We start from the raw sequence: 10784 nt of genomic DNA, 5'->3' as shown, positions 1-10784 counted from the left end.
AGCACACCTGGCTCTGCCTCTCCACAGGCTGCTGGCTATGGCGTGGGTGGAAAAGGCATAGATGAGAGGAAGAAGCTTTCTGGGGATCCAGGAGCTCCCCACCAGGATGTGAATCTGTTGGCACAGAGCACCAGTGAGTGAAGCAAGTAGAACACACAAGGACTAGAGCAGGTCTGAGACCCACCACAGTCCTGACAGGGAGTCAATGAGTCCTGACTGCACCATGTGGATCCAGCAAGGGATGAGTCAGGGCCCTTGCTGGGATGAGCCTGGGCAAGGGTGTTTCCTTTCCTCTACCCTTTGTAATTCCAAAGCCTCATCTCCTTGTGCTCAGGGAGTTCATGTTGCTGAAGTTTGGGGTGGGAACTGCCCCAGCACCACTCAGCAGAGTCCACACTGCCTGAAACTGTACCTAGGCCACTGGGAAAGCTCATCTTGCCCCTCCCTCCCTAGAGACAGATGTCATTGCAGTGTTTTACACTCCAAGGAGCACTGTAGGGGAATAACTGTGGATCCCATGAAGACACTGAGGCTGTGGGGGCAGAGGTCCACTCAGCCCAGCTGGCAAGACCAGGGACAAATATGTCCCCTCTGGAAGAGTTTCTCACTTGCTCTGAAACAAATAGAAGAGGAAGTCACTGAGCTGCTGAGTCATGAGTAGGAGTTGGATCTGGGATAGCAGTAGGAGCAGCTGCTGCATCGAGTGTTCAGAACCAAGTCCAGCCCCAAGTGGGATCTCCATGAACAGATCTAGGCAAGCAGGACCTGAGAGTTGATAGGGAGAGGAGGACCAGACCCTCCCTTCCCCCATCTCCCAGGGAACAGGATGCCAGTGCAACCCAGAGGGGCTTCAAGCTCCACCCAGCCAGACCTGGCCAGACCTGCTGGGAGCAGTGCAATGGTGTTTGCTCTTCCCTCTGCACCTGGACAGGTTGGGCACTGGATCCCACACAGCAGGAACAGCACAGTGGCTCTTGGAGGCTGCTGGGACAGTCCCATTGGAAAGCTCTACCACTGGGGCAGGCTGGGCACAGCTGTGCCGCCCTTCAGCTCCTGACTCAGTCTCTGAGGCTGGTGCAAAGACAGACAAAATGTCATCCAGGAAGCTGTGCTGGTTCTGACTGGGGAGTCTGGTGGAGTGAGGGAATGGATATGAAACCAGTGAATATCCCTTTGTCCATCCATCCATAAAACCACAGAATCACAGACTGGTTTGGGTGGGAAGGGACCTTAAAGACCATCTTGTCCCAAAAGCCTCCACAGCCAGGGACACTTTCCATTATCCCAGGTTGTTCCAAGCCCCATCCAGTCTGGCCTTGAACACTTCCAGGGATGGGGAAGCCACAGCTTCTCTGGGCAGCCTGTGCCAGGGCCTCACCACTCTCATAGGGAAGAATTTCTTCCTAATATACCATCTGAATATCCTCTTTTTCAGTTTAAAGCCATTCCTTCTTGTTCTGTCCCTCCAAGCTCTTGTCCACAGTCTTTCTCCAGCTTTCCTGGAGCTCCTTTAGTCACTGGAAAGGGCTCTAAGTTCTCCTCAGGGCCTCCTCCAGACTGAAGACAGCTCTCTCAGTCTGGCTCCAGAGCAGAGGGGCTCCAGACCTCAGAGCATCTCCATGGCCTCCTGACTCGCTCTAGCAGCTCCATGTCCTTCTGATGTTGGGACTCCAGAGCTAGAAGCAGCTCTGCAGGTGGGAATTCTCCAGAGTGGAGCAGAGGGTGCTGTTGCCCTGCTGCCCACGCAGCCAGGGACACAGCCGGGATGCAGTTGGCTTTCTGGGAGCGCATCCATTCGTCCGTCTATTCATCCACCCTACCTCGGGAAAAGAGCTGGGAAAAGACAGAGCGGGATCTCCTGGGACACGGCGATGAGTGAACTCACAGAAGAAATGAAGCCCATGAATGGCTCCCTGTTCACCGCCTCCTCCTCCCCTTCCTCAAGGGAAGCCTCCCCGGACCAGCCCCAACGGCAGCAGCGAGCGGTGGTGAGTGCAGAGGTGGTGGGGCCAAGCAACCCCTGGAGTCTTGTCCCATCCCATCCCTGTCCCCATTCCTTCTCACCCGCTTCGGCCGCTGCCCCCTCCTCTTGAGAGTCCCGTCCCTATCATTCCAGCACAGCAGCCCTGTTTTTAAGCAGCTGGAGGGTTGGGTACCTTCTTGACCTGTCCCCTCACATGGAAGTGGCCCCACAGCACAGGAAGGCAGCAGGTTCTTACTGTGCTGGTACCATTGCATGGGCTGGAACCCTCCCCAGGTTTGATGTCTACTGGCCAAGGGCTGCAGGGAGGTCACCAAAACTCAGCACATGATGATACAGATGTTTGGGGGAAAGCTCTGAAAATGGGAGGACAAATCTCGCTATTTTCCCAAACATCTAATGTTCTTGTTTCATCCTCACTGCATATTCTGCAGCCTCAGCATCTGCAGGAGCTGCAGCTGGGTTGTTTGGTGTGGAAGTCAGTTGACCTGCTCTGCCATGTGTGTGACAGGACCTGTGACCTGTACTCTCCTTCCCCACCTTCACCTTGATGAAGATAGTTACTATCACCTTTAACTCTGCAGACTTCTGGGTTTGCCCCATTGCATCTTGATAAACCTCTGAAGAAACATGGGGTGGAAATTATGGGGCTTTAAGGCTGCTAAATGTCACTGGTGTGTTCCTATGTTTCCTAACAAAATTTTTCTTTCTTCCCATACCCTCCCCTCAGATTTTAAAAGACCTGAGCTGGGAAATCTCTTGTTTAAGCCATACCCTTCAGGTTTGTGTGGGATTGATGTTTTATTTAGCAAACCTAAACTCCATGAAAAGGGTGCCTGCCTCTGCCAGTGCCTCTGCCAGTGAACACCCAGGTCAGAGGCTGCATATTCGTGTCCTGCACAGCCTGTGGTAGCTTCCTGCTGTGCCCTGTTTGTGGCTATGAGAACAGGCTCTCTCTCTAGACTTGAACTGTAACAAAAATCCCAGCCTTCACCTTGGGAGACAACTGGCACATTGGATTCATGGTACTTGTGTACCTCTGCTTTTCCAAGGGTGCTGCTCAAAATCTCATAAAACCCACCCAGGGGCCAGGAAACCAAGCACACCCTCCTGATCAGTGAAGTCAATGCTGACAGCCCAGCAGTGGACGCTGCTGAGTTTGTGGAGCTCTATCACACCAGTGGCCAAACAGCCCACCTGGATGGCTACTACCCGGTCTTGCACAACGGCAATGGGAACCGAGCATACATGGTGCTGAACCTCCAGGGTAAAGTCACTGATAGCCAAGAGTTCTTTCTCATTGGCTCCTCCTCCCTGAACCCTGCCCTGGTTATCTCTAAGAACAACATCTGGAATGGCCCTGATGCCATTTCTCTCTACTATGGAAAAGGGAACTACATGAGCGTTATGAGCTACGGATTGGTAGATGCCATAGGTGTCCTTCAGACTAAGAAGACAGAGCACTCTTGTCAGGGTGCTGACCCCTGACAGAGAGGCCTTTCTGGAGGACCCCACCTGCAGGGCTGTGGATGAGTCAATAGAGAGGTGCCGTGGGGCAGATTCTCAGTGGATCTTCCAAGTGGCCATGCCCATGCCAGGCAGGGACAACTACTGCATCCTGACTCCTCAGCTGAACTCATCTGCTGTCCTGATCAGTGAGGTGTTGTAGTAGACAATGACACCTGTTTCTTCTTCCATCGTAGCCCCATCTTTATAGCACACAGCCTATATTTACATGGTTATCAGAAGGCACCGTGTTTAATGCCAGTTGGTTAGGAACTCTGTTCACTGGTTGGTAATGGTGAGTGTACATGTCAATCCAAACTTTTCTCTCTAACAATGTTTACATACTTTTTCTACTGATTCTCATGATACAGATCCCTTGTTACTAAAGGTGGACTTGTTTTTCTCCCCAAGGATAGTTTGTTATGTTAACAAACTTTTCATTCTCAAGATGTTTTTGCATGGGAAGTTATCAGGCTAGCTGCTAGCTATACCTAGCTGAAGTAACAAAGCCTGAACCATGATTTTACAAGGCCTTTCTTTTGTAAGGTTTTACCTATATTTTACAGTGAGGTCCTTCCCTTTGCTCCTTCTGATGAGTTTGAGTTCATAGATCTCATGGGGCCCCACTCCACTGTGATCAGGGACATTGTCCTGGTGCTGACTGATGGTCGGACCAAAAACATCTATTTCACTATCGATGTCTGTGGCCAAACCTGCCTAGGTGGACTTCTTCTGATTGTCCCAGCACACAGCAAAGTCCCAGGAAAGGACTGTATGTGGATGATGACCTCAGGGCTGGAGGAGAGATCAGCCAGGCTTGAGGGTGGGGGATTGCTGTTGTGTTTATTGTTGTTTGGCATTCTGAGAGAGCAGTGAAAATGATGAAAATGAGCAGTGAAAATTACTCAGAACTCAGTGGCAAATAAAAGAGCAAATCAAAATGTTAGAAATTATTGAAAAAGTAATTATATAAAGCAAAGCAAATATCAGAAATTTTTAGGAGAAGAGGAAAGAATGGAGGACAGCTTTTACGCCTCTGTATAAATTCATGGTTTGCTTGGATGTTTAATTGTGCCTTGTGTGGTTCAATATATCAGTCTCAATAAGGATGTATTAGGATTAGAAGCATTCAGACAGATCAGCTAGGATGGGTAGTGCTGTGGAAATGCTTCCACAGAAGAAATAACTTAGAGCACCTAGAGAAGGGAAAGCTGAGGAGGGCCCTGGCAAAGGTTTTAGAGATTTGAGCAGCCTAAAGAAAGTGTACAGGGCTTGATTGCTTACCCTTCCACCTGGCACAAGTGGGGCTGCAAAAGAAGGCAGAAGGAGGCAGTTTCAGGGCAAACAAGAGGAGGTAGTGTAGCAGTGGTAGACCTGCAGAGCCCCAGGTTAGGGACCTGATGGAGGTCCCAAGCCCATGTGTTCTTTGCTTTGTGGAAGACACAGTTCTGCTCTCAGCACTGCAGCCACTCCACCACCACCCCTGGTTGTGTCACATCTCCTTGTTATAGATACATATTATATTGTTGGCTTTTTGCAAATATTGGAATGAATGTTATATGTATAAGATTAGAAAATTTTGTTGTATTAACATAGTTTCCTTTATTTTTGTTATTGATGAAACTTAGAAATAGTGGTATAATACATATATGTTAGGCTATGGCATAGTATTAAAATAAAAACTGCTTTTGTTTGTATAACCCAAAGACTGAAAAAAGAAAAATAGCTAGAGACCCCCCTGCATTTGTAAACTCTCTTATCCAGATGAAGACCGCCTGACCAGAGCTCTGGGGGAGGAATTTATTGCATTTCTGTTATCAGGGAATGTAAATCTCGATAGTGCCAAGAAGATTGATCTATTGGGAAAGAGGCAAGAGAAAACTCAACAGAAGAACACCAAAGATCCTAAAAAGAATGTATGAATATGTATGAGAATTTATGAACATGCAGTAGGGTTCTGTTTTTAAGGGACAATCCTTTGTTAGTAAGGTGTGCTCTCTTGGCTGAATGCAGAGATACCCGGCTGTATCTGTATACTTTATTTTTATCTCCTAATTGTCTTTTTATTAAACTTTCAAATTGTATAAAAAATATGTGAACCTCGTTCTTCACATCCTCTTCTCTGAAGTGTCCCTCTTCTCTGTGTGGAACATGGTGGTCACCCACAGCAAATACACACACTCTCTTAGAAAAACCACAAGGGCTTTACTTCCACGGCACCAGCTACAAGCACAGGTCATGTGTGCCAGCTGTGTGTAGCTGCCCTCTGAACTTCCTCCCAGTGTGTTCCAAATTTCTTCCAGGCCACCAGAGAAGGAAGAAATATTTTGTTATTTGGGGCACTTCAAAAGAAGATTTTGGGGATGCTGACTCTGCAGATGTCTTGTGTAATACACTGACTCTCTAGGTTTTGGAAGACAGGTGTCTGGTAGGGAGGGCAGGAGCCGCCCTTGGAATGAAAATGTAGACCCCCTCCCTCCAAATTATTATAATTTTGAAATCAAGGGGCTCTCAGGCAGAGATCTGGGGATAAGAATAACAGTTCTTTACTAGTATAACCAGGCAAACAAACAACAATAACTGCAGCATTAACAACAAAACAGAACCAGCTGTCACGGGGTACCTGGTTCTGTTTTGTTGTTGTCAGGAAAATAAATCCACAAACGCCAGAGGTTTATGTCCAAAAAGGAGACAGAGGAGTGTTATAAATGCAATGGCAAAATAGGGTTAATACAAAAAGCCATTTATTATAAAACAATTTTAATCACAAACAACGAGAGAAAAAAACCACAATAAAATAAATCAGCGCAGCGCTGGGTGGACAGGGAGACGTCTATACCCAGAGGTACAAATTTACCCAAATCCACGAAGGAGGGTAGACTGTCCGGGGTTTTTATAGGGATTTTGTGTCCTGGGGCCAAAACTCCGAGCAGTTACTGTTCAACAAAGAGTTTAGATGGCTGGTTGAATGAATTTCCTGGAACCGTGGAACTGAATCAATAGACGACTGGGCAGAGTCCGCTCGCATGTGAAAGGTTCTGAGTGCTTCTTGATTGTATCTTCGGTTGGGCTCTCAGGGTGAAGTGTCCAAGTCCGGTGCGGAGTCGATGGATATCTCGGCTGGGCTCCACTTATTGTCTGGCCTGATTGCATCTTCAGTCAGGGCTTGCAGGGAGGGGTGTCCCGGTGCGGTGTGGAGTCGATGGGCATCTCGGCCTGGCTCCTTTCTTTGTTTAGCTTAATTGTTCGTGTCCTGCTCTTTCTTTCAGGCTGATGAACGTCGCCTAGGGTTGTTACCGCCTGAATGGGTAGTTACTGCTGGGTTTGGGGAAATTCTTAGGCCACACTATATTTTATATAATTTTTACATTGTTACAAATCCAGTTATATACTTATTTATTCTTTCACGAATTTTTATCCAAGGTTACATTTATCACAGTCCCCCGCCTAATAATTTATCACATTAAAATTCGTGTTATTTCATTCATTTCTAGTGAGGGAGAACTGTGTAGTTTTAACTATATTTGTCTTCTTCCCAGTCTGTAAGTGAATTCTCACAGTATTCTTGAGAAGGCTTGTTTTTATTTTCAAATTTCTTTAAGGCTTCAACTGCCTTCTGGTTCTCTCTTTTCTCCTCTAACTTCATTAGTTTAGAGAAAAGAGTGGGTTTCCCTGGTGCCTTTTCTGGGTCAATTGGAAGAGTGGCAATTTGCATTCCTTGCACAACAGAATGAATCAACCTGATGAAGCAAGGAATCAAACACGGGAGAAAGATGATTCCAGCAATTGAACAAGATATAAAGAACACTAACTTTTTCCACCAAGCCCCCTGTCTAAATATCTGGTCCCACCAGTAGGCTTGCAGAATTGAGTTCCATTTTTGAACTGGCACATGTGCTACTTTTTTATTTCGGCAGTTAGTCCTTTTATTGTCTCTCCATAATCATCTATTTCCATGCAACACTCGGATTCATTGTATTTACCGCATACTCCTCCTTCCTGGCTAACAAATAATCGAGAGCTAATCTGTTTTGGTACACAAAAGCTCTCATTTGCGAATGTTGCTTCGCTAGGAGTTCTAGGGCCTCTGAGGTGTGGTTGGAAACCACTTCTACTACCGCTTGCAACCTGATAAGTCTGTTGAGAAGGTAAATGGGAGTTCTGTAACTCCAACTGCCATCGTTTGCCCAAGTGGCAGGCCCATAATACTTAATGATCCTTTCGGCAGGGCATTCTTCTTCTTTCCATTTCTGACTGCCTCCTGCCATGGGTAGTTCCCGTTTTAATTCCCTCTTTTGTCTATTTAATGTTTCAAAGAGGGGAGCTCCCAGCAATTTACTTTCTGTTCTGGGTAAAGAAAAAGGGTCTAATTATTCCGAGAGTGCAAGACCCCTTCCATTTCTTAGGTAGCTCACTATATGCTTTTTTGCCACATAACCAGTAAATGCCATCGGGAGCTTCCCAGCCTTTGTTTGTTCTTGCCGGATCATCCCAATATTCTTTCAGGCCTTCTAGTGCATGGAAGGGATTGGCCCCAGAGCTTTTGTACCAACATAGTTCAATTATTTCAACCCATTCGCAGTGATTACCCCGGGTGCGACTCCAATAGCCCGCGGGTGGTTCAGGTGGCCAAGTTTTTGATTTACTGTCAGAATTCACTGTGAGTGTGCTTACACACGGGGTATAGCCTACTAAATCAGTGAATTCTTTTCCTTCTCTGCTAATGCAGACGGTACCAATTATCCTTTGGTCTATAACTCATCCTTCGGGTCTTCGTTTTGTTTTTGACATTTTAGAGCCTTCCCATTTTAGGAGTTGCTCTGGGGTGAGTCCCTCTCCCTTCCAAGGCCACCTTTCAGCCGACTTTAAACCGCCACAGATCCAACAGTTAGATAGACCTAATTCTGTGGCTATTTCTTGCATTAGGTCTATGAAAAGATTCTGGTTGGGGGCTGGCAATCCCCAATTGCTGTATTGTCTCTCTAATTGTTCATAGTGCTCACTAAGAGAGTTAAGCCTCTCTTGTTCTAGTCTCTTTTTCTGAATTTCTACTTCTCGCCTCTTTAATTCTAAGGTTAGTTGTTTTATTTTGTTTTCAGGGTCTATCCCTTCCTCATCTCTGGAGAAGCAGAACACTTGATCGAATTGTAAACATACTCGGTCATCATCACTTTTTAACAAATCAAGAATTATCGGTTCATTACTAAAGGAGGCTTTCTCTTCATGTTTTAAATTTTTACCTTCGCAATACACTTTCCCCCTATGGTACACATTTTTAAGTTTGCTTTATTGTAACACAAAGGGTTGACTTTATAATATGCTAAAAAGGTGGATTGTCTTTTTCCTCTTATCCAGACGGTTTTGTTACATTGGCTGCAGATTGGAATTGGAGGGAGCATTCCCACTTCTCTCTTATACCTGAAGTGGGTAGCTTTGGTTTTTCTTCTCATAGGAGTCTTAGACTGCCCGTCCTTAAAACCTGCCCCTGAGTGGTAACACCAGACCTCCCCCTTTAATTCACAAAGATTATACTGAGTGCTGTTAGACAAACAACGTTCCGGAGGACAGTAGTTAACTATTCGTCTGGTATCTGTGGCAGTCCGACACTGCTCACACTTCCCCAGGAGACGCTCCCCCGGAGGTACCTCGGGAATCATTCCCTCGGCCAAGCACACGGCTAGACTCAGGACAGTCAGGATTCCCCACCGGTGTATCCCTCTGCCTTGCCCTTCGCCCGTATAGAAATACACGGCGGGGATTACCATCTTCTCGGCAGCAAGGATATTCTTCAGGGGCCCTTGTAGTCCTTATGGCGTACCTTCTCTTGAAAGCAGCCCACCGAGACGACTTAATCTTGTCTGTCCTGCACGGTACTTTGACTGTCTTTTGGCACTCGATTTTTAAAGCTTTTGCCTTGGAGTCTAGTTTACCTCTAATCCCCTTTTGAAAAAGCAGGTACCACTCAGGAGAGTCAAGTTCTAAAAACCCCGCCCGGGTGACAAGTATTAAGAAACAGCTAGTCTCCTCCTGTTCTTTAGTCAGACAATCGGTACACAATCCCTTAGGCCTGTACCCTCCCCAGCAGTGGGTTACCCAAATTTGTTTACAATAAGCACATTTAAAATGTATAAATGGAAAACAATCACAGTTTGCGTTGATGTAACTTATCTGGTTTGCAGCTCTACGATCTCAGAACAATCATGTACTAATTTTTCTGAATAGAAACTGAGCAGGATTTTGTGCAGAAGTGGTTTTCAATTTCAAACCAGGTGAGCTGATTAAGATGGCTTCATATTTTAGAAGCCTGGAATCAGTCAGCTACTTCTCTGCTTTTTGCTGCAATATGTTTCTCACATCATGGGGAGTGTAAACTACCAGGGGAGCCCCAAAAGTTATTTTCTTCGCTTCTCCCACTAACAGAGCCACTGCTACAATTGCTTGTAAACACGTAGGCCAACCCCGACTGACTGGATCTAAGATTTTTGAAAGAAACTCTATAGGCTTCCCTTTGCCTGCCCATTCGTGAGTCAGGACTCCCTGTGCTGTTTGTCTACTCACATCCACAAACAACTGGAATTCTTTATTCGTATCAGGTAGAGTTAGTACCAGGGCAGTCATAAGAACAGTTTTTAATTTCTGGAAATTAGACTCATCCTGTTCAGTCCACTTCAGCTTGTCAGTGTTTAATCTTTCATACAAAAACTTCACTTTTTCACTGAAACCCTCAATCCACTGCCTGCAATATCCCAAGAGCCCTAGAATTTGTCTAATTTGCCTTTTTGTTTTTGGTGCAGGCAATGCAAGGATGCCTGCTACCCTCTCTGGGTCTAATTTTTTTTTTTTTTTTTTTTTTTCCTCTTGAGATATCCAATGTCCGAGGTATTTTATTTCAGGCTCTGTGAATTGCAGCTTGGATTTTGAGACTTTCAAACCCTTCTTTCCTAGAAAGTTCAACAAGGCAATAGTGCTTTTTCTCACACTCTCTTCAGTCGGTCCAGCTATTAGCAAGTCATCTACATACTGCAAAAGCTTTGTCTTGTCCTCAAGAGCAAATTGGGTTAACATTTGTTCTAAAGCTTGTCCGAAAAGGTTCGGAGACTCCACAAACCCCTGGGGGAGGACCGTCCACCTTAGCTGTTGCTTTCGGTTTGTATCTGGGTCCTCCCACTGAAATGCAAAATAATCTCTACTCCTTTCATCCAGAGGGCAAGTCCAAAAAGCATCTTTCAAATCAATCACACTATACCACACATCTTCTGGTGAGAGTCTATTTAGTAAAGTATAGGGGTTGGCCACC

Source organism: Pseudopodoces humilis, chromosome 18 (assembly GCF_049639895.1).
Source record: "Pseudopodoces humilis isolate 2021_Gansu_Grassland_sample_001 chromosome 18, ASM4963989v1, whole genome shotgun sequence".
NCBI classification, from domain to species: domain Eukaryota; kingdom Metazoa; phylum Chordata; class Aves; order Passeriformes; family Paridae; genus Pseudopodoces; species Pseudopodoces humilis.
Note: the sequence above shows the minus strand (reverse complement) of the source record.